Source organism: Dipodomys merriami, unplaced genomic scaffold (assembly GCF_024711535.1).
Source record: "Dipodomys merriami isolate MVZ:Mamm:240054 unplaced genomic scaffold, mDipMer1.0.p SCAF_82, whole genome shotgun sequence".
Classification (NCBI taxonomy): Eukaryota; Metazoa; Chordata; class Mammalia; order Rodentia; family Heteromyidae; genus Dipodomys; species Dipodomys merriami.
This window is the reverse complement of record NW_027206424.1, coordinates 375,892-396,099: the sequence shown is the minus strand read 5'-3', so window position 1 is coordinate 396,099 and position 20,208 is coordinate 375,892. Positions and strand designations below refer to the sequence as shown.

Genomic DNA, 20,208 nt, shown 5'->3' with positions numbered 1-20,208 from the left:
TGGTTTGGCCCCGCGGGCGTGGCGCGGGGTGTGTGTATGCGGGGGGGGGGCGCCCTCCAGAGTCCGGGCCACCCATCGGATGGCCGCGCCGAGGCCCGCCCGAGCTCGCGTCCCCCCACGTGGCCGGCAGCCCGGGACCCCACGTGGAACGGGCGGAGGAGGGCGGACTCCCGGCGGCCGCGGCGGGGGCCCCCCCTACCCCGCCCCAGTGGCCGCGGGCCCCCGCGCCCCCCGGCCAGGCGAGGCCGGGGCCGGGGGCGGGCCGGGGAGTTGCCCGCCCGCCGCGCCAGCGAGCACTCCGGCGGAGCCACTAATCCCCCGAGAGAGCCGATTTGTAGTGAGGAGAAGCTGCAGGGGGCGAGACCGGCCCATGTGGGGTTGTGTCATTGGTTTGCAAAGAGAGACCCCGCCTTTGCCCAAAAAAAAAAAAAAAGAGAAAAAACCGAGGCGAGAGCCGGCCGCGACCCTCACCTCGCCTCCCGCCTCGCTGCTGCGCCGCCCGCGGGCACCGGAGACGCGGCCCGCGCCGCGCCGCGCCGCGCCGCTGCCCGGCCTTTCCTCTCCCTCTTCCTCCTCCTTCCCCCGAGGAGAAAACAAATAAAGAAGAGCAAATAGCCGGGAGGCGCAGGGCTGCCCAGGACCTTCCCTCGCGCAGCCAAGTTGGAATCCGCATCCTGCGGGGGTGAGCGCGGGGCGGGGACCCCCAGCGCAGCCCCCGCCCGGCGGGCGGGCGGGCGCGCGACCCGGACTCGGGGTGGGGGTCGGAGCGGGGTGGGCGGGGGAAGGGGGTGGGGCGGGCGGGGAAGTAGGAAGAGGCTCGGCGGCGAGGGGAGGCGGAGGAAGGGAAGCGAGGGAGGGGCGGGGAGGGAGGAGGGAGGGGGAAGGGCGGGGAGCTGGGGAGATTAAGTTTTTGTGTGTGTGTCCCTGTGTGCGTGTGTCATTTTAAGGTGGCTCGGGAGCGGCCCGGAGGAGCCGGCGGCGGCCCAGGAGCGAGGGACCGAGCCTGGAGCCATGCCGCGCTGAGAGTGGGGGGGCCGCCAGCCGCCGCCACCGCCGCCGGGTGGGGTGGGAGGGGCGGGAGCCGCCGCCGCCGCCTCCCGGGTGGGCGCCCTTCGCAGCGGACACCGGCGGCGCAGGACGAGGTAAGGGGGGGGCCGGGGCTGGGTGGGCGCCGCCGCCGCCCCCGCCTCACCTGCGGCCGCGATGGGGGGGACGCCGTGCCCGCGCCTCACTGCGCCACTCCGGGAGGCGGAGGACGAAGGACACCGAGCCGGCATCCGAGGACATCTTTGGTCCGCGCCCCCGGCCCGTGCCCGCCCCCAGTGGAGCGGGGTGTGGGGCCCGCGGCGCATGGGGGGGGTCGTCGTTCCCCCCCACCCCCCGCCACCGATCGCTCCCGCTGGCCTCGGTGTGCGCCGGGATTTTTGTTGTTGTGATGAGAGTTGATGAATGCGAAGTAGGCGGTCACCTTCCTTCCCATCAGGATTGGGGAAAAAAAAATAAAAGGAAAGGAAAACCCGGAGCGCGGCGGCGTCCGGAGGGCAGCGGCGGCGGCGGCGGCGCCTCGGCGACGGTTTCCTAGGCGCCCCGGGCTCCGGCTCCACGAGCTCGGTAGGTGAGCGCGCGGGGGCCGCCGGCGACCCCGGCGGAGCGCGCGGCGCGGCGCAGGGACAATACGGCCGGATCTCCCGGGACCCGAAGTCCGAGCACGCCGGGGTGCGGCGGGCCTGGTGCCTGCGAGACGAGCGGGCGGGCGGGGGCGGCGAGGAGGCGGGGGTGCGCGGGGAAGTCGGGACACGCGTGGTTTCGAGCCCCTGGGGGCGCGGCCCCTGTCGGCCTGGGGATCCCGCGCGGCGCCCCGAGAGCGCAAGTAAAAGACCGGGAAGAAGGCGAAGCGGAGCCCTTTTGTTTTGCCGGCCCGGCATTGTTGGCTCCTCGGGGCAGCCGGGCCACATCTGCCGACGCCGTCACCACCGCCGCGCCGAGTGCTGCCCGCCAAAGTCGCGGCAGGGCGGGGGTCCGGGGCGGGCCGGGCGGCGGGCGGGGGGCCGGGCGGGCGGGCCGGGCATTTCCTCTGCCCAGCCGCACTCCCGCGGGCACCACTTCCTCCTCGCCGGCCGCCCGCCGCCGCCGGGAACCGGCCCGCCCGCCTCGCCCGCCTCCCCCGCCCGGGCCGCACTTTTCGGGTGGGGCGAAGCCAAAGGAAAAAGTTTCGCAGGAGGGGCCGGCTAGGGAGCGCCCTGGGCGGCGGGGACCCGGCGCGGCGCGGGCCCGGCCCGGCCACCGCGGCCGCCTCCCTTCTCCCGGTCCTCCGCGGCGCCGGACCGACCCGCGAGGCCGAGGGAAGCGCCTTTCTTTCTCTCCCGGGTGTCCGCCCAGCGCCCCGAGCGAGTTGGGCCCGGGATCGCGGGCGCTGGGGCGCGCGCAGGCCTTTCTCCAGCCGCAGGCCTGGCGGCGTGGCCGCTCGCCCGCAGCCCACGCCGCGCCCCGGGGCCCGGAGGCCGCAGGCCGCGCGGAGACACCGCGCGCGCACCGCCTCCCGCGGCTTGCTCTCCGCTGGCGACCATGGTCGCGGACACGGGAGTGTGCGGGTGCGCGCGAGGGTTCGTGCCGCTCCCTCCGCACCCCCGCCCCCGACTTTTCCGGAGGCGGCCCGAGCAGCAGTTGGCTCCCGGGGACCTTACGTTAAGGATTTTAGGGGGGGAAGGAGGAATGTTTCAAGAAATCGCGCTCGCCGGCGCGCTGGCTGGCGGCGCAGGCTGCTGGCACGGCCTATGTCGTCACGCCGGGCGCTCTTGCGCTGCCCAGGGTAAACAGAATATCCCCCCCCCCTTTTTTTTTCCTTTCAAGACTGGAGATCGGGTTAAGTTCTTAGAGAGTCAGATGCGGGTCGCTGGACGAGCAGACGAGGCCGTTTCATTCTGTGAATATACACTGGAAAATTCCCGAAGTGCTTTATTGTAATTCTGTTGGGTAATCTTTAAAAAAACCTGTATATTTTAATCTGGTATGCGTAATTTTGAGAGGATCGTTTTTATTGGAGGGGGACTTCACAAAGTAATTCTTGCTTCAAACTTGCACAAAAAACAGTAACTACGGGTACCACTTTTTCAAAATCCTGCTAGCTGTGAGATTTTCAGACGGCTTAAAAATCCCTCTTTAAGATCTCTAGGTTCCCAAAGTAGAACTAACTAGCTTGTTTTCACCTACGTAGGAGAATGTTACAGTTTTGAAATATCACCATTATTCTATAATTTTTTAATACCTCAAGATAATGAGACTTTAAAGGACCTGGTTTTTATAGTCATTTGATTTCAAAGAGTATGTCTTAAAAGCAATTACAAATTAGTATCCAAAATGCTAATTCAACATCTTCAGCCACTACAACTTTAATATTGAAATAAGGTTTCTTTTTTTTTTTAAGCCTAGCTTGGGTTGTATGCTAAAGTTGAAACACTGAATATCCTTTTGTCTGGCCCTGACACACTCCTGGAAAGTCCCCCCAGTGCCCTTTTTATTGCCCTCAGAAGAAAAGTTAATGAGATGGTAGGTTTCTAGCAAGAAGCAGGCTCTCCCTCTTGCAAAATATGCTTACAGTTGCCATTGAAGTTGGATGTTAGCCGTGAATGCGCTTGCCTTTAATGAAGCCAGTGTAATCGTTCACACTTGATCAAGTAGAACATGACCAAACAAAGGAAATAAGCCAGCATATTTCTGTAGAGCACCGAGGTTTAGTGTAAGTGTTGGTGTTGGGTCTCCCCCTCCCCCCACTCTGCCCCAGTACAAGGCAGAGAGGGTTGAAGGCAAAGGGAATTTATGGCCCTGATTGGTTTTCTGTGCCCCAGGGGCAAGGGACCCCAGTTTACATCCCCGTGGAAAGTGGTTATTAGAAAGAATTGAAAGGCCTTGGGAGCTTGTTTTGAACCTGGAAAGGTACTTTTTGATTTCTTTTTCTAGTTTGGAAAGGCACTTAATCTGAAAAGGGTGAGTTGCCTACCCTCTTTTGGGAAAGGCACCTTAAGAGTGGAGAGAGGGTGGTGTGCTCTGCAGACTGAGCCCTTTGAGTTATTTATGATTTCACTTGGGATCTTTGAAACTGACCCTTGAATGGGTGTTCTCATGGGGGAGGGGATAGGGTGAATTACCTTTTCTTAACTGTGATAAAAAAAAAAACACAAAAAACCCTTTTTGTCTCCCAAATGTATTTCCTTGCCTGGCTTGAGCTGCAGTTCATGTGCAAGATTCAGTTAGCAGCTTAGTGAAGAAACTTTTGCAAAGTAGGTGTCTTTAAAGTTAAGAAAATAAAGCGTAGCTACTGAAAAACAAACACTACTGCCATTGTAAAAACACACCCGGGACATACTTTGTGAGATATTTTGGCCTTTTAAGACTTGGGCACACCTGTTCCTGTCCCTGCCTAGTTGAGTTTGCTTTCCCTGGCATTGTTAATCTGGCCCTGTACACAAGATGAAACAGTAAAACTTGCTAGCAGAATAATTATTAACTTGGCCATCAGTTACCCTTTCAGGGAATAATCAATAACTTCATGTTGACTTGGAAAACAACTCTTATTACTGAGACAGGAACGTGACTCAATGATCCAAGCATATAAGTAAGGAAACAAACAAATAAAGCGACAAAACTGACCAGCAGTGTTCCTGGGGTTCTGAGTGGCTGTTAGGTAAGGAGGTGGTGCGTGAAGTGGATTGGATTTAAACATTTGTATTATTGTGGGGAAATGTTAAAATACAAAAGGAAAGGGAACTCAAGCCACTTTTTTGAAATTCTTGTGTTTTTTTTTTTTTTTTAAAGAAAAACAAACTAAAAAGGGAAAAGGACACTTCTCAAGGAGGGTTCTGCTGAGATCTAGTACCAGAATTCCACGGCCGATAGATCACTGATATCATGAATGTTTTGAAGGCAAAATTATACCCTTTGTGCTTACTGCTTTCCCTAAATGAGGAAAAAAAATGAAAGAGTTGGCTGCAGCAGTAGAATGGTGGCCCCTGTTGTCTTTTTGCTTAACCAGTTGTCATTTCAGAATAGAGGGAAGTCCTGAGCTCCTCTGCTAACCATTCTTCTATCATCAGAAAGCAGGGTCGCGGTGTACCTTGGTCATGATGTGGGCCACGAATAAGTAGTCATACAACTCATGGTTAGGAAAGGAAATGGATCTGTTGGGCAGGTAATAGTTCCATTACAGAGGGCGGGACACTTTTGTAGAAACTTAAAAATGAGAATGTGGTTTGAACCTTCACAAAGATGACTTTTGTACTTAAATGACATCATTTGGTGAAAGATCTTGGGGGGGGGAGGGCGTATCTTTATCTTATTCCCCAGGAATCTCATAATTTGCTAGCTCAGAAATACCTGCATCCACTGAAAAGTTTAGTAGGCCCCTGAATACTGGGATGGATTGGTTGCCCTGCCTGGCCAGAGATCAGTTTCCCCTTCCAGCTGGTAAGCCTGTCCTAATTTACTGCTGCAGGTTAAAGTTACAGCACCCCTGGAAAGAAGGGTACAAAAGCTTTCTCACTCATATTTTGAAGTTACTTTTCACTGGTCTTTCAGGGTTTAAAGGAATATGTGTCAGACTTACAAAAGGGATTTTTCCCCCCAAATCTCTGGATTTGGAAATCTTATTTAATAATTGCTAAAAAACAAAACAAGTGAGTTGTTTTAAAGGTGTTCAGTGCTTCGTTGATTTCATGGACACTATCCAAAAGCCATCAATGTGATCCTAATGATATTCACAGATTAATATTAAGGCCAAATTTGGAGTTTGCTTTTAGCTGTCATTATTAATGTTGAATGCCTAAATTATGGCTGCACTTGGGCATTCAGAAAGTTTGCCTGTGAAAAGAAGGGCTTTGCATATTGTGTAGGAAAGGAGGGATTCACAAGTGAATGCAGAATGTACAATGGAGAGAGAGCCAGGCCATTGTTTGTGAGGAATGTTGACCATGGGAGCCAAGGGGCAGTTTCAACTTCATTCTCCCAAACTGCTGGGGAGCTTAGAACCCGCCCGAGCTGCCCGAGGTATGGGAGCCAGCCTGGTATTCATCTGTCGTGGTTGGGCATGGAAATTTGGCCTGCTTCCCTTCCACAGTTTTTCTTAGAAGGTGGTCTTTCTGAGCTGCTAGGGAACGCTGTGCTTTCTCTTCTCAGTAAGATGCATTTTTTTGAAGAGAGATTCCAAAAGCAAATGGTAAGAGTTCTTCCAGGAATGTTTTACTTATAAAAAAAAAATCAGCACCAGAAACCGTGGCATCAGAAGTCTCAGGAAGAAGTTGTGTTTATTTTTCTTCCTCCCCTCACTTTAAAGTAGTGCTTTCTGTGTGGTGTTAGGAAAAGTCACCCACAAGGAGTGTTTGTTGTAGCTGTGCCTTCCTTCTCCATTCCCACAGCCTTCCTGCTTCCTCCTGGGAGCTGAGCCCAGCCAGAGCCAATAATGGCTCCAGGGACGTGCATCCCCATAGCTTGCTTACTTCTTAGCTCTCTTCCACTTAAGTGGGAATGGTGTAGGTAACTGACCCTTACTGGGTCTGTTTCATACGTTTGATTAAAAAAAAAAAAACTGGGCACACTTGTAATTGCCTTATGTGGCTAGGCTTAGGCCTGCTTTCAGAAATGGTGTTTTAACTGTTTACCTAACTTAAACAGATGGTTCCCTGGAGTTGACTTGAAATTCACAAAAATGGTGCTGAAACAGCTGGGTTCTTACTAATGGGACAAGGGAATTGTGACTTCTGTCCTAGGTAATAATAGAGCATTCATCCCTACCCAAAAAAGTCCCATTGGTGTTTAGAAGAAGTTAACCCTGAAAAGCCTGCTGTTTGATCCTGATGGTCAGGCTTGCCTTGGGTTCTATGGGCTTCTTAATGCCAGAAACTTCCTGGTCTCTGAAGGCAGTGCTAGGCATCCATTGCCGTTCTAAAATTCCTTCCCATTTGTAAAATACAGAAATACCCCCACCCCCTCAAGAACTTGATCCCAAATAGTTTCTTAAATCCTTAATTATGCCTTGAAGTCATCAATCTTTTAAGATGGTCTGATAGAGAGTGGTGGTGGACTCTGTGTCTTGTCCCAGGTTGAAAAAGGAGGGTGATGTTAAAGGCTGTGAGGTAGACATGGGCTGTGTAAGGGTCTTTCTGCTGTGCCAGACCTTGTAAATTCCACTTAATCTAGGCTGCGCTCCAGCCATGCCTGAAATCTGGCCTCCAGCAATTTGTCCCAGCTCTGGACAAACAAAAACTACATTATTGCAGTCACAGAATCCCAGGAAGTGTATCTGGAAGGAACCTAGGCCTAGATCGCAGAGGTCAGCTTCCGATCTACTGAAATTTTTTTTTTCTCCCATTATGACAATTTAAAAAGCTTTCCCAAGGAGACTAGCAAAAAATAAAATTAGAGAATATATGGCCAGCATCTGTCCTGGAAGTGATAGCTTTATACCTGCTACAGGTGGGTGTGGAGGGGGTGAGTGGAGTAAAGAACTTCAGTGTGTGTGGGGGGGGGGCCTGGAGGTGAAGATAATTCACTTGGAAGGGGGGGGCGAGGGCGGGCTGGAGGCCTGCCAGGGTTGAGCACCTTCCCTTTTATTTAAATGAACTCTAGCTGCGATTGGTTTTCTTTTTCTTTTGCTGATGAACTCAGGGAGCAAACAAGGCCTGCTTTCCTCTCCGGTCGTCCAGGTGTGCCCCCAAGCCCGTTTGTGGCCACTAGCCCCGGGGCCTTGCCTGCCCACCCGACTGCAGCCGGGTTGGGCCGAGAACTTTCCGAAAATCCTGCCGCGGAACGGCGCAGGGCCGTGGGCATGTTTCGCCCTCGCCGGGTCACAGGCGTTGCTCTGCGGAGCCCCGTGTCGGTGACGTGGGGGGGGGGTTCTCGTGGAGCCGCGGGGCGGCGGGGCTCCCGGCTCTCGCCGACCCCCTGCGCTGCCTCGGGGGTCCCGGAGTCGGTGGCAGGTATCTCAGGTTCGTTCCCGAGGCGCCGTCGGTCGGCATCGCCCGTTTAACCCGTGGCGGGTGGGCGGCGCCTGGGGAGGACTCCCCGTGGGATCCCCGGTGCCGGGGTGCGGGTCTCCCGGGGCGTGCGTGGCCGGCCCGCCGAGCGCCTCCCACGGCCCCAGACCTGGCGGCGCTCCCGCGCGCTGGGTAAGTAGAGTCACTCCTGCCCCCTCGCGGAGGTCACGGGGTCGCCCCCCAGGTCACCGAGGGGCTCGGGTCCTCCCCGTGGCCGCCTCGGTAGCCGAGCCGTGTGGGGGTGGGTAGCGGGGACCCCCCTGCGCGCGGCCCCGTCCTCCCCGCGGCACGACTTCCGGTGTCCCGCACGACCTTCGGCGGCGGGGGCGGCAGGCCGCGGGCACACCTGCGGGGCGGGGCGGGGCGGGGCCTGCGCGCCTCCCCGCGGGGCGGGGCCCGGGGCCGCCCCGCGCACCTGGCGGGCTCCGGGGCTCCCGGGCTCCCCCTTCCCGGAGCTTTTCACTTGTAAATGGCGAGTCTCCTCCCTCCGGGGGGGTGGACGGGGGATGGGCTCGCCCCCCCCCCCGCGCCCACTTCCTTCCTGCCTGGCCTTTGTGCGGGGGCCAGCTCGGATCCGGGGCGCCGGGGTCCCCCCCCCCACCCCGGGCACCGCTTCCCCCGGCGGCAAGGCCTGGGACACCCAGGTAGGGCCAGGACCCCCTGCCCGGGCCGGGCCGGCCCGCAGCGATCACGGCCTCGACGTGGGTCCCGGGAGCCTCGGGCGGGCTGCGTGGAGGTGGCGGGCACGCGGGGGGGGGGCGGCTGGCCGGGGGTGCGCACCCCCGGGCAGCCGCTGGGGCCGCAGGCAGCGAGGGACAGCTGCTCGTCACGACCGCGCTCTTCTCCAGGCCCTGGAGCCTGGCGAGCCGCATGGCTGGAGGAGGTCCAGGCACTAAGTGGAGGGGACAGAACGATCTAGGCCTTTATTTTCACTGTGACCTGATCTTCTTTCTTGGCGGGGCCATTTCTGTGTGGTCAGCTTTCTTTTCCTTTGCAGACTCCAGAAATCCATGCATGAGTTACCCTTCTTTGCTGAGTAGCCCTGAAGTGGCCATTAACTCAGCCCGAGCAGCTGGCAGCGGTGTGCCCTGGAATTGGGGCAACTTGTGGGGTTGGTTTCTTACAATGCCGGAGGGGCAGCGGGGTGAAGTCAGACCCTCGCTTTTAGGTCGTTTGCCCATGACTTGCCCCACTTCCAGGACAGAGCTGGAGTGTTGGAGTGGGTCAGGTTAGCAGGACTTCCTGGCTGGAGGGCTCCTTCCTGGGAAGAGCCTTTCCTCCTTCAGTCAGTAATCAAGGGGACAGACAGCTGCCTGCAGCTCTCAGGAACAGCCCAAGAAATCCCCCCCCCCCACTAGTCCCACTGTGTAGTCCAGGATGTCCTCACCGCCTCCGAATCATCTTCTTGGGACTGCAGGTGTGCAACAGCATACCTGATTAGGTCCATGGCACTTTTGAGTGAATGTTCAGCACAGCACTGGCGGTGTGGAGAGAATTCTCTGGATTATAGACTCACCGGACTGGCTCTGTGCCACTCTCTCAGCCACATTGTCTCACGTGTTCTCACTGCCTCACACCGGAGGTGATGGTCACTATTTTACTGATGAAGAGATGGAGGGTCAGGAAGGTTAGAGAAGTACCAGAGCCAGTCCAGCAAATTTCGACCTGGGCCTGGCTTCTCTGTCATTGATCAGCTGCTCTTCCTTTGGTCTTTTGACTTTGCGAATGGCTTTGCCCTGCTCACCAGTCCTTTCCATATGGGTGTGCATGATACAGTACCTACAGCATACCTGCAAGCCAGGATTATACTTAGGCAGGACTTAGTGGTTAGGTGTCTTTTCTTTTCCCCCAGGAGGCGAGACTTTAGTTTCCATGTTTGTGGTCAGAATTAAGAATATTCTCAAGTTGAGCTCCCTCCTGCTTGAGGGAGGGACTTGTACTGGATGTGCTGGTTGGGACTGTGTGTGCTGTCGGTTCACTGTCTGTGGCCGTGTGGGTTGGGTGGGGGCTTAGGGTTCCTGCTCTGAGTTCGTGTACCTCGTCTTGCCTGGGAATTCCAGTGACTGCTCCAGAACAAAAGCAGAATCCTTCTTTTCAAAAAGGCTATCAGAAATTCAAAGAGAATGGCACGAAGCTGGGTGTGTCCTGAAAACGGGAGCCCAGCCCTGCCTGGGTGATTAACTCACCTGAACGGCACCTGGGGCTGGTGGTGCCGGTGGTGCCGGACGCAGCTTGGCTTCCCTTGGAGTTAAGGTCCCCACGCGGTGGGATTTTCCTGAAAAACAGGCTTTCCTTTAATTGCAAGAGTGCCTTCCTGCTCTGCAGCCCTTCTTTTCCTTTTGGGAACAGGTGTGGGCTTGTGAGCGCGTGTGAGGTCAGGAAACCCTGCTGTCTGGGTGAGTTTGGCCCTGTGGGACTGGGGACACTCAGTAAGTTCTGCCTTGTCTCAGGACAGCCTAGTAAAGTGTGCTGTGAATATCTCCACAAGTCCTGGTGCCCTGGTCCCTCTCCAGCTCGGATAATGATGGTACTCTATTTTAAAGTCCCCCTGCAGTTTTCAAATAGGTCTCAGCTCTAGTTCACTCCACCATGGGGTGGGGGTGTGGGTAGGCTGCAGCAGCACCAGAATCAGCCGGTGAACATAACCCCAGTGCCTGCGTGGGACAGGATGTGGAAGGACGGGAGCCTTCCCAGAGGCTGTTCACCTGGAAGGTGGGCCTGGGAGGAATGGCCCCTGTGGTTTCCTCAGCCTTTGCACTGACCAGGGCATATAGATTGCTTCCTTCCTGATGGCCATTTCCTGCCATCCAGGGCTGAGGGCAGTCTCAACCTCGAAGGTAGGCCTGGGTACAGGAAGGATATACCATCCTCTTCCAGGTCCCAGAGTTCCTCTGGTCTCAGAAAAGCCATTGTGCTTGCCATCCAACTGCCGCCCTCAGTACACAGGATTGGGACCAGGTGAGCTGAGCACCATGTTTTCTCCACCCTGCCTTGACACAGAATTCTGTTTATTTCCCTGCTTGCTGCTTTTCCCTCCCGTTAGGCAACTCCTCCTCCCCCCAACCCCCCCACGTACATATCCTTTCTTCTCACTTCTCAGCTAAGCCTAGGATTAAGAACATGCCTTCAATTTAACAAAAGCTAGGAGATTTCAGAATGAGAGTTGGAGTTCTCTCTGTAATCTGTCTCCTTGCCTATTTAAGCGAGTCCCTTGAATAGTAGGTAATTATTTTCCTTCCTAAACTAGTCAGATGAGTACCAAATAGTGGGCCAAAGAAGTAGCATGAAGTTATTTGAGGATTTTTTGTTTTGTTTTTTTACTTTGCTGTAATTGAGAGCAGTCAAGTCTGTTGTGGCCAAGGGGACTGGGGGAGGGGGGCTTGTGATGTGCTGACTTTTGGGTGGACCTCTCTTGGTGCACTCAGCCAGGCTTGTGAGCTTAGTGTAGTGGGTTTTTGTTTGTTTGTTTGTTTGTTTTTTCTTTCTAGCATGTTTCCCTGATAGGAAGCTTTGAAAGTTTTTCCAGCTGTTGTGATCTTCTGGAACAGAGATGAGGTGTGAAGTTCCTTCTTGTTGGGAGGATACACGGGCCCGTCTTTGGCCATGCCCAGAGCTGAGTGTTGGAGCTTGGTGATGACTTGGTGTGATGGGGCTGTGGTTCCGTTTTGCTTTAGGGCTCCAGCAGCCCATTCGGGCAGCACGAAGTGGCCTCGGTGCTGCAGGCTGCACTCCTTCCCTGCATTTAACTTGTACGAAGCCCCTGTGAAGGGCTTGGTTTTTGAGCCTGTACTTTATGTAGAGTAAGGGTAGAAAAAAGTGATGTGTTATAAGTTGGACGGGCGGACACCTTGTGTTAAATTTAAAAAGAAATGAGCTGCTCCATTCCTGACAGAGTTGGGAGTAGCCTCACACTGGGTGGGTGTCCGGGGACCCCTTCCAGGCAACAAAGGGTGTGCAGGTGCCGGGCCTGCAGGAGCCGCAGGCCCTGACTGACAGTGCCTTCCTGGTAAGGGATGGGTGTGGTCCTCTCTAGGGTGTGCTGTTCGGGAGTGGGCGGGCCTCTGTCCTGAGGGACTGGGACCTACAATGCTGGGAGTTTTTCCTTCGCTGATAAAAGACGGGTGAGGCCTGTGGAGCTGGCTGAAATGCATATTTGGAAGGGGCACTGTGAGGTGTGTTTGGTGGTGTGAGATCTGGATCCGTAACTCCATTTCAAAAAATGTCGGAGGGCTGGAGGTGAGGCTCGTGAGGTAGGGCCTGAGCTCAGTCTGCAGCGTGGGTGGGTGGGTATGGAGGCCATCCGGGTAGGGAAGGTCAGTAGGTGGTGGGGTGGCGTCAATTTGGAACAGCTGTGTGCTCATTGGCCCCTGGGGCCAAAGCAGTGAGCTCAGAACTCTTGGAGAGGTTGTTTTCAGTCTGTGGAATGTTACTACGTGTTAGCTCGCTCCAAGAAATGCCCAGTAAAATATTCACTTTCTATTTGCGACCTGCCTTCCCTTCCCAGGGAAAGAAGGCTAGAGGACAGCCAGCCGGCCGCCCGACCTGGCCCCAGCCCTGGTCAGGTGGGGCTTGCTGAGAAGGGCAGCTGGGGAGGAGTCAGGCAACTCCCTATGCAAGTCTTCTTGGCTTCCTTTGTCCCTCCCTGTCCCCAGGCAGTGGGCTGGGCGGAGGACTAGGCAGGCCCTTGTTTCACAGACTCCTGGCGTGGAGTGGGTGCCCACTTACCCTTCACTCAGCCAAGAGCAGCTTCGGTAACTGGCCCGGTCCAGCTGGGTGGCAGATGTGCTGTGGGTGTTTTGAGTTTGTTCTTGACCTGGGGCACTGGAAATGGGTTGGTAATTTATCTCTTCCCAGGGTATCCATTCACTCCCAGGTACTAACTGAGCAGCTCCTCCTACTGGCCAGGTGCAGACCCATGTGTCTGCATCCTTAAGAAGTGACTCAATTTTGTTTGTTTGTTTGTTTGTTTATTTATTTATTGTCGGTCATGGGGTTTGAACTCTGGGCCTGGGTGCTTTCCCTCAACTCTACCACTTGAGCCACAGCGCCACTTCCGGTTTTCTGGTGGTTCATTGGAGATAAGAGTCTCACTGACTTTCCTGCCTGGGCAGGCTTTGAAGGGTGATCCTTAGATCTCAGCCTCCTGAGTAGCTAGGATTACAGGGTGAGCCACTGTTGCCCGGCATTCAATCTTATTTTAAAAACAAGTTTATTTTGGAGATGGGGTCATGCTAGGTAACCTATGCTGGCCTGGACACCTTACCTTCTTGCCTCTACCTCCGCGTGCATGCAGGAATTACACGCACATGTCACCACATCCAGGGGACTGACTAGACCCAGCCACTTTTTCTTCTTTCTGGGCAGTGCTCGTGATGGGCTTGGTGTGACTGGCAAGGTCATGAAGGGACTCAGACTGGGGAGCCGTGTATATGAAGGTATCTGTTGAAGGGACTATTTGTCTCCTTCAGGGTGGGCTCATTGTTTCATGGACCAGCAGTTTCTTTGGGTTCAATTCATGCCATTTAAAATCTCACTTAGATAGCAAGAAGGTCCTTGAAAATGCCCTTGGGAAACGGCGGGGGCTGGAGTGCAAGGGTATGTGCCAGCCATGCGTCAGGTCTGGGTCAGAAGGTCCTGTTCCCACACTGGCAAATTGTGGTGGGAGGGGGACAGCGTGGGTGGACATTGTGGTGGCTGTGGAAGTGTGAAAACAAATGCCCCTCCTCACTTGTTTGTGCTGCACGCAGCAGTCCAGTTCTGTGTTCATCCCTCTAGAACTGCAGGCTGGAAATTCTGGGAAAGAGGTTGGGATTAGGGACCTTCCAGGATCAGAGTTCACTTGCAGGGTGGGGGGCTGTTAGGTGTATCAGGAGAGAAGCAGTGTGTGCCAGCACCCCTCATCCTGCCCTGCCTCGTCTATACACATTGGCCCATGCAATTGGGAGTAAAAAGCCGGTTGTGGGCCTGGTGGTTTTCACATGGCTGACTCACACAGTCCCCAGGGACCACCTGGGTGGTTTGAGCGAGTCTGGTGGTTGGTGTAGGGGTACCCCTGGAGCACCCCAGTCAGGAATGAACCTCTCCTTGTCCCATCTACTCTTAACATCTGCCCCTCTTTTTTTTTTTTTTTTTTGCTAGTCCTGGGGCCTGAACCCGGGGCCTGGGTGCTGTCCCTGAGCCTTTTTGTGCTTAAGGCTAGCATTATACCCCTATGAACTACAGCACCACTTTTGGCTTTTTCTGAGTCACTTATTGTAGATGAGAGTCTCACAGACTTTCCTGCCTGGGCTGACTGAAATGTGATCCTCAGATCTCAGCCTCCTGAGAAGCTAAGATTACAGGCATTAGCCACTGTGGCCCAGCTTAACATCTGTATTTTTAGCTAACTTCACAGAACATGCCAACAGCACACAGTCTTTCTTTAAACAAAATCACTGTCCCCAAACACACCCACAAGCTCCAGTGTGTAGTTATTGAACATTTGGCATGGAAAGTGGTTGAAAGATTTTTATATAGCTTGGTTATACCCCAAACCTGAGTGAATAGATTTAAATGTGGCGATACATATTCTGCCCATCTCTTCCTCTGGACTCCCCTGGAAGCCACCAGGCCTTCCTATTCTTAGGAAGTTCTGTGTTTGTCCAGAACTAGGAAATCTAGGTTGGGCAGAGTGTCACAGAATACTGGCTAGAATAGGAATTGGTTTTACAAATTATGTTTTTGTGAAGTGTGTTTCAGTGAAATACATTGAGTATATTCACACCTAAGAATGGGTTTGGAGAGTCGTTTTTAACGTTCAGTGTGGCCTTTACCTCCTTGCCTTATTGGAATCGGCTCTGTTGGGGGTCCACACCTGCGCTTACCCCATGATACCATTCCCTCACACAGGGTGTCTCCTCCTGCTCTAGAGATGTCCACGATAGACGTTTTGTGGCAAATTGTTTTTAGTTTTATTTTTTGAGACAGAACTCTTGTATTCTTCTCTGGCTTTGCCTTCAGACTCCTGGGGTTAAATGATGTTCCTGCTTCCGCCTCTTGAATAAAGAGCTGGGATGGTAGACAGGAGCTATCTTGCCTGGCTCCTTTTAATCCTCACCCATGAATTTATTAATTAGTAGGTTTCAACAGGGCAGATCAGTACTGTACCTTTCTGTAGAAGCACTTGATCATGCATTGGCTCGTTTTATTTTTAGTAACCCTTGGCAGAGTGGTTGTCTCCCACGCAGAATTGGCAAAGGCACGTGGGTGGGGTCTTCACAGTCCACACCAGGCTGTGTTTACATAATGGGTTCTAGAAACAGGTGGAGATGTTCAGATGTAGGAGGGGCAGGCATCCCTCATCCAGTTGAAGAGTCTGCAGCCATGGGGAGGGGGTCCTTTAGTTAGGTTGGCTCAGGGTGGCTCTGTGGACTTGCATATTAGGTTGGTAACTGGGGTCTTGGACAAAAAGGATTCACTCTTGATTTGGGTAGCTGCTTCCTGGGGGGAGGAAGTATGGGTGCTTTTAAGGTTGACGGTGGGGGAGCAGTTGCAACCATGACCTGAACTGTTGTTGTCATGGCCCGGGTAACTGGCCAGGACTCCGTGTAGTGGGTTTACCTGTGAAGAAGCAAAAGACTGCTCAGGGAGAATGGTTCGTCTCTGGGGCCGAGTTGCTTCCTTTTTGGGTGGTTCTTGGACTCTCCAACAAAGAAATGACTTTATGATTTATGGTGTTTGTGAAGATGAGCATACCTATCTGTTTTCATACAGACACCTTAATAGAGATTAAGTACAGAATAAAGCAGAAGGCAAGAACAGAGGTATTCCCATAAGCAATATTGTAGTGTTAGGCAGTGTAATTATGTTTTGTACACTTCCCAATTAAGCAGTTATGCATTACTGGGAAAACTACCTTTAAGAGATTTAGAAATGCTTTATAATTTAGTAAATCAAACAAAAAAAAGATGTACAGTATTTCAGGCATAGGATCTATACGTGTTGCACCATAAAGTAATTCAATTCACAGTGATTTGCTGGAAATACACACGGTGACTTTGAAGTGAATTCACTTCTGAAAATTGCCTATCCAAAGGAAGATCTCACTTCAAATAGAATGGAGTGCTGAGCTCACAGAGAACCTAGGGCTGCAGGAAAGAGCCAGCAATTGCTCTGAACCTCTCAGCGACTCTGAGAGCAGAGGCTGGGATTTCTATGGTGGAGTCTCCGGGGCCTGGCCGAGACCACCCCATTGGCACTGTGCCCGTACAGGGTACTGGTGAGTTGAAAGTTTTTCTGGTGGTACCAGAGTTTAAACTTGGGGGTGGGAAGGAGATGTCTGCCAGGCCAGGCCTTCTACCATTTGAGCCATGTTTTCAGCCCAGGGTTAAGTTTTGTGAGCACTTGAGTTCTGAGGTGTGACTTAATATGTTTCTCCTTGCGGAGTAAAGGGAGTAAGGTATGGGGCCAGGGACACCGGGAAGCATGGATATGGACTGGTGGCCATGAGTTCCCACTTCTTCTTGGAAGGAGCTGCTGCTGCACTGCAAGGAAATTCCTGCTATTTTAAACACATGGGCGTGCCCTAGGAGAGACTAAGTCTGGGGTGGGCTCCACCTGTGTAGGTGAAGTTGTAGGAAAGGGGGCATCTTGGCAGTAGGGCCTCTGGCTTTGGGGAGGAGGAGAAGGTGATGGTATGCGAATCCCCATGGTTTGCTTGGAGTTGTTGAATGGATGGTTGTGGCATACTAGTTGAGCTTTAAGTGAGGAAAAGACAAGCTTGATTTTGGACTCATTGTGCTTAAGGTATCCTGCTGCAGACAGGTGGAATTTGAGTGTCCGGGGTGGAGGCACAGTTTAGAACCTCTGGGCTCTAGAGGTTGCCAGACTCTGCCCTTTGCTGCTGCATTTCTGCAAAGGCTGCTGGGATCAGAGAGGACATGAGGTGGTGGCAAGGGTGACCTGAGTGGCTGCCTTGTCGAGTTCTTGGAGCCATGGTTGAGAGACCTCAGTCATCTAGACACAGTTCTGCAGTGTCCAAGCTGGCAGGCAAACGCAAATTTGGGGTCTGAGGCTACTGGCTATGGGGGCTTTGCGGTGCTGTTCGGGCCTTTTGAGCTATTTCATCTTACAGATGGGGACCCTGAGAGCCAGAGAGGCATGAGTATAGGGTAAGTCATGTGGCTCAAGCTCATCTTCCTTCTCTCTTTTCTTGGGGAGATACTGGGGTTTGAACTCATAGCCTCATCCTTGCTAGGCTAGAGGCATACTGCTGAGCTGAGCCTGAGTGTTTTTAGGATAGGGTCTGGGCTTCCTGCCTGGGTGTGCTCCCTTGGGAGCAGCAGTGTGCCGGCCGTAGACTTCCTGTTGTAATTAGGATCTCAGAGAGTCGCAGTCTCTGGGACTTTTCTTCCCCGGCTATCCTGGCACCGTGGTCCTCCCAAGTCTCAGCTTTCCACATACCTTGAGATGACAGATGGGGAACATACTGTGCCCAGCTGTGAGCTGAAGGGCTTCTGTGAACTTTCTGCCTAGGTTTGCTCCTCCTATCCTCAGTACCCAAGCACGTAAGAGTCAGAGGCATGAAGCACCTCCCTGATGAGGAAGCCTGAGCTTCTAACTGGCCACCTGGGCGCGAACTCTCTTGGTACTGTGGAGAGTCGGGCTGACGGCCACTTATTCAGTGTCATTATTGCCCTCCGCTCCCACAGAAGACATCTACAGGTAGCAGCAAACCTTCCTGACACAGGAACCATCGGGATCTTGTCCTGGCCCCTTGACAAGTGACAGTGTAGAACCATTGGGATCTTGTCCTGGCCCCTTGACAAGTGACAGTGTAAACGTGGATGTTGGGCCTGTTTCCCCATCCACGTGGGGTTCTCTGCATGGAGGTATCCCCTGGCTTCCGCACCGTCAGGCAAGGAGTTGTTTGGCAAGGCTGACCCTTAGGGTTCCTCCGAGTGCTGCTCATTTGCTCCAGAAGGAGTGGGGTTGGATTCCTGAGTGGCGGAAGGGTGGTAATGGTTGTGGAAGGGTAGTCATGGCAGCCACGCAGAAGCCTAGGCGCTCCCAACTGGGCCGTGTCTGCCTGTCCTTCCTGCTTGATAACAGAGGCATGTCATTGAGCTTGGAGTCAGGCTGAAGGAGGTGTGATGGGCTCACCGTGGTGGAGAGAACTCAACTTAGGAGCAATTAAGGAAAGATGCTTGAGGGGAATTCGTTTCTCATTTCCTAGCCACTAAACTACCGGACGGAACTGAATGGTTTTCCCTGACAGAATCATTTGAAGTGAACTGCATTTCAGGGAAGACTTCAGTGTATTATTGGAATCCTTGCTTCTGATGCTGGGCCCTCTTCTAGGTGTTGATTTCCAGGAAGCCTGGGGTGGTGGGCATTGGGCCAGTCTGCCCTCTAGCTGGAAAGAATGTGTGGCACTCACAGTTTGCTGCATAGGGAGGTCACTTGTTCCTCTCTCTCTCTCTCTCTCTCTCTCTCTCTCTCTCTCTCTCTTTCCCTCCTTCCTTTCTCTCTCTCTTTTCTCTTTTCTTTCTTTCTGGAAAGGGACCATTTTTTTGGATCAGTCATGGGGCTTGAACTTTGGGCCTGGGCACTGTCCCTGAGCTCTTTACCCACCTGAGCCACAGCACTACTTCCCGTTTTCAGGTGGTTAATAGGAGATAAGAGTCTCATGGACGGGCTGGGAAGGTGGCTCAGTGGTAGAGCGCTTGCCTTGCATTCCTGAGGCCCTGGGTTCGATTCCCCAGCACCACATAAGCAAAAAGAAAAAAGCCGGAAGTGGTGCTGTGGCTCAAGTGGTAGAGCGCTAGCCTTGAGCTGAAGAGCTGAGGGATGGCGCCCAGGCCCAGAGTTCAGGCCCCTCGACTGGACCCCCCCCCCAAAAAAAAAAAAAAAAAAAAAAAGAGTCTCGTGGACTTTCCTTGCCTGGGCTGGCTTTGAACCACGATCCTCAGATCTCAGGCTCCTGAGTAGCTAGGATTACAGGCGTGAGCCACTGGTGCCCAGCTTCCGATATTATATAATAGTAAATCTCACCCTTCTCACATGGACTTCTGTACATTTTTCAAAGCCAGGTAACGATCACCTAGTTGCAGAACGAGTCCCAAATCCAGGGAAAATGCCCTAATCCACTTTGAATCCTCTTTGATTCTACCCCTCTGGCCACCACTGGACAAATTGATCCTTGGTAGTAGAACAAAGCCAGCCTCGGAAGTTAGTGGAGGTTGGTGCATGGGACTGTGCATGTCTACGGGACATTCTGGTCACAGCATATGGCCTTGCTGGGGTGATCTCCTACCCGTGCCTTCCCTGGGATGCTTGAAACTTTAACAATCTCGGCCCAGGCATGCGTGACAGGTCCGATCAAAAGATAGTTACTGCAGGGGCTGGGGGTTTAGCCCAGCAGAACGGCGCCCGCCTGGTGCGCGCAAGGCCCTGGGTTCGGTCCTCAGCCCTGGGGGGGTGGGGAGGGATAGTTACTGCAGTGTCTTGCCTTCCCCATTAAACTACTGGCCCTGGAAAGGCTTCTTCCTCCCCTCCCCCCATGTTCCTTCCCACCCCTACCTCAAAGGGTGAAAAGGGCCCGGCTCACACTTGCCTGCCTTGGTGCATTTAAGGCCACTGTCCCTGGGACCCCTGCACACAGCAGTTGCTTGCTCTCCCCACAGGGGCCTGCCAGCCACTCTTGGAAAGGACTAGAGAACAGGTGCCTGTTGTCTTGGCCGTGGCCAACTGGCTTCAGGTTCAGAAGGACTGCAAGTGACCCAGCGGGCACAGGCTGCTTCCCTGTGAGGGAAATGGCTTTGGAAGCAGGGGTCTTGGTGGGCAGACTGTTGGCATCTTCTTTCTGCTTTGGGGTTGCTGGTGGTTAGGTGGCCTTTGTCCCATTTATTTTCTTTTTTCTTTTAACTACAAATTTAAGTTGCTACATAAAAGTCACGTATAGAAGGGGGTACCATTTCATTCGTTGGGTAATGAACACATTTCTTTTTGGACACTGTCACCGCTTCACTCTCTCCAAGTTTCCCCCTCGTGGCCCTGCTCCACACATTGTTTAGTTCACTGCTGCATTTGTTCACCCCCTTGTCCCTCTATTTCAGTGCTCTCGCCCGAAGACAGATAAATGAACAAACAGTAAAAAAACAAAACAAAACACTCTTGTTTCCATTTCCTGGCTCATTTATTTCCT

General features: G+C 53.8%; 1 protein-coding gene across 6 annotated transcripts in view; it reads left to right on the top strand.

Moving 5' to 3' along the window:
- Positions 1-459: 459 nt before the first annotated feature.
- Positions 460-20,208, top strand: part of LOC138819815 (C-terminal-binding protein 2) — a 125,000-nt gene continuing 105,251 nt past the window's right edge. For 2 of the 6 annotated variants that reach the window (XM_070011369.1, XM_070011363.1), the window contains exon 1: positions 917-1,142. The gene's annotated coding sequence lies outside the window, so the exon portion shown is untranslated. Of the gene's footprint in view, positions 683-916; positions 1,143-1,391; positions 1,612-7,661; positions 7,695-8,588; positions 8,669-20,208 lie in introns of those variants that run through there. The other 4 variants (XM_070011365.1, XM_070011364.1, XM_070011367.1 and 1 more) reach the window with 4 other exon arrangements.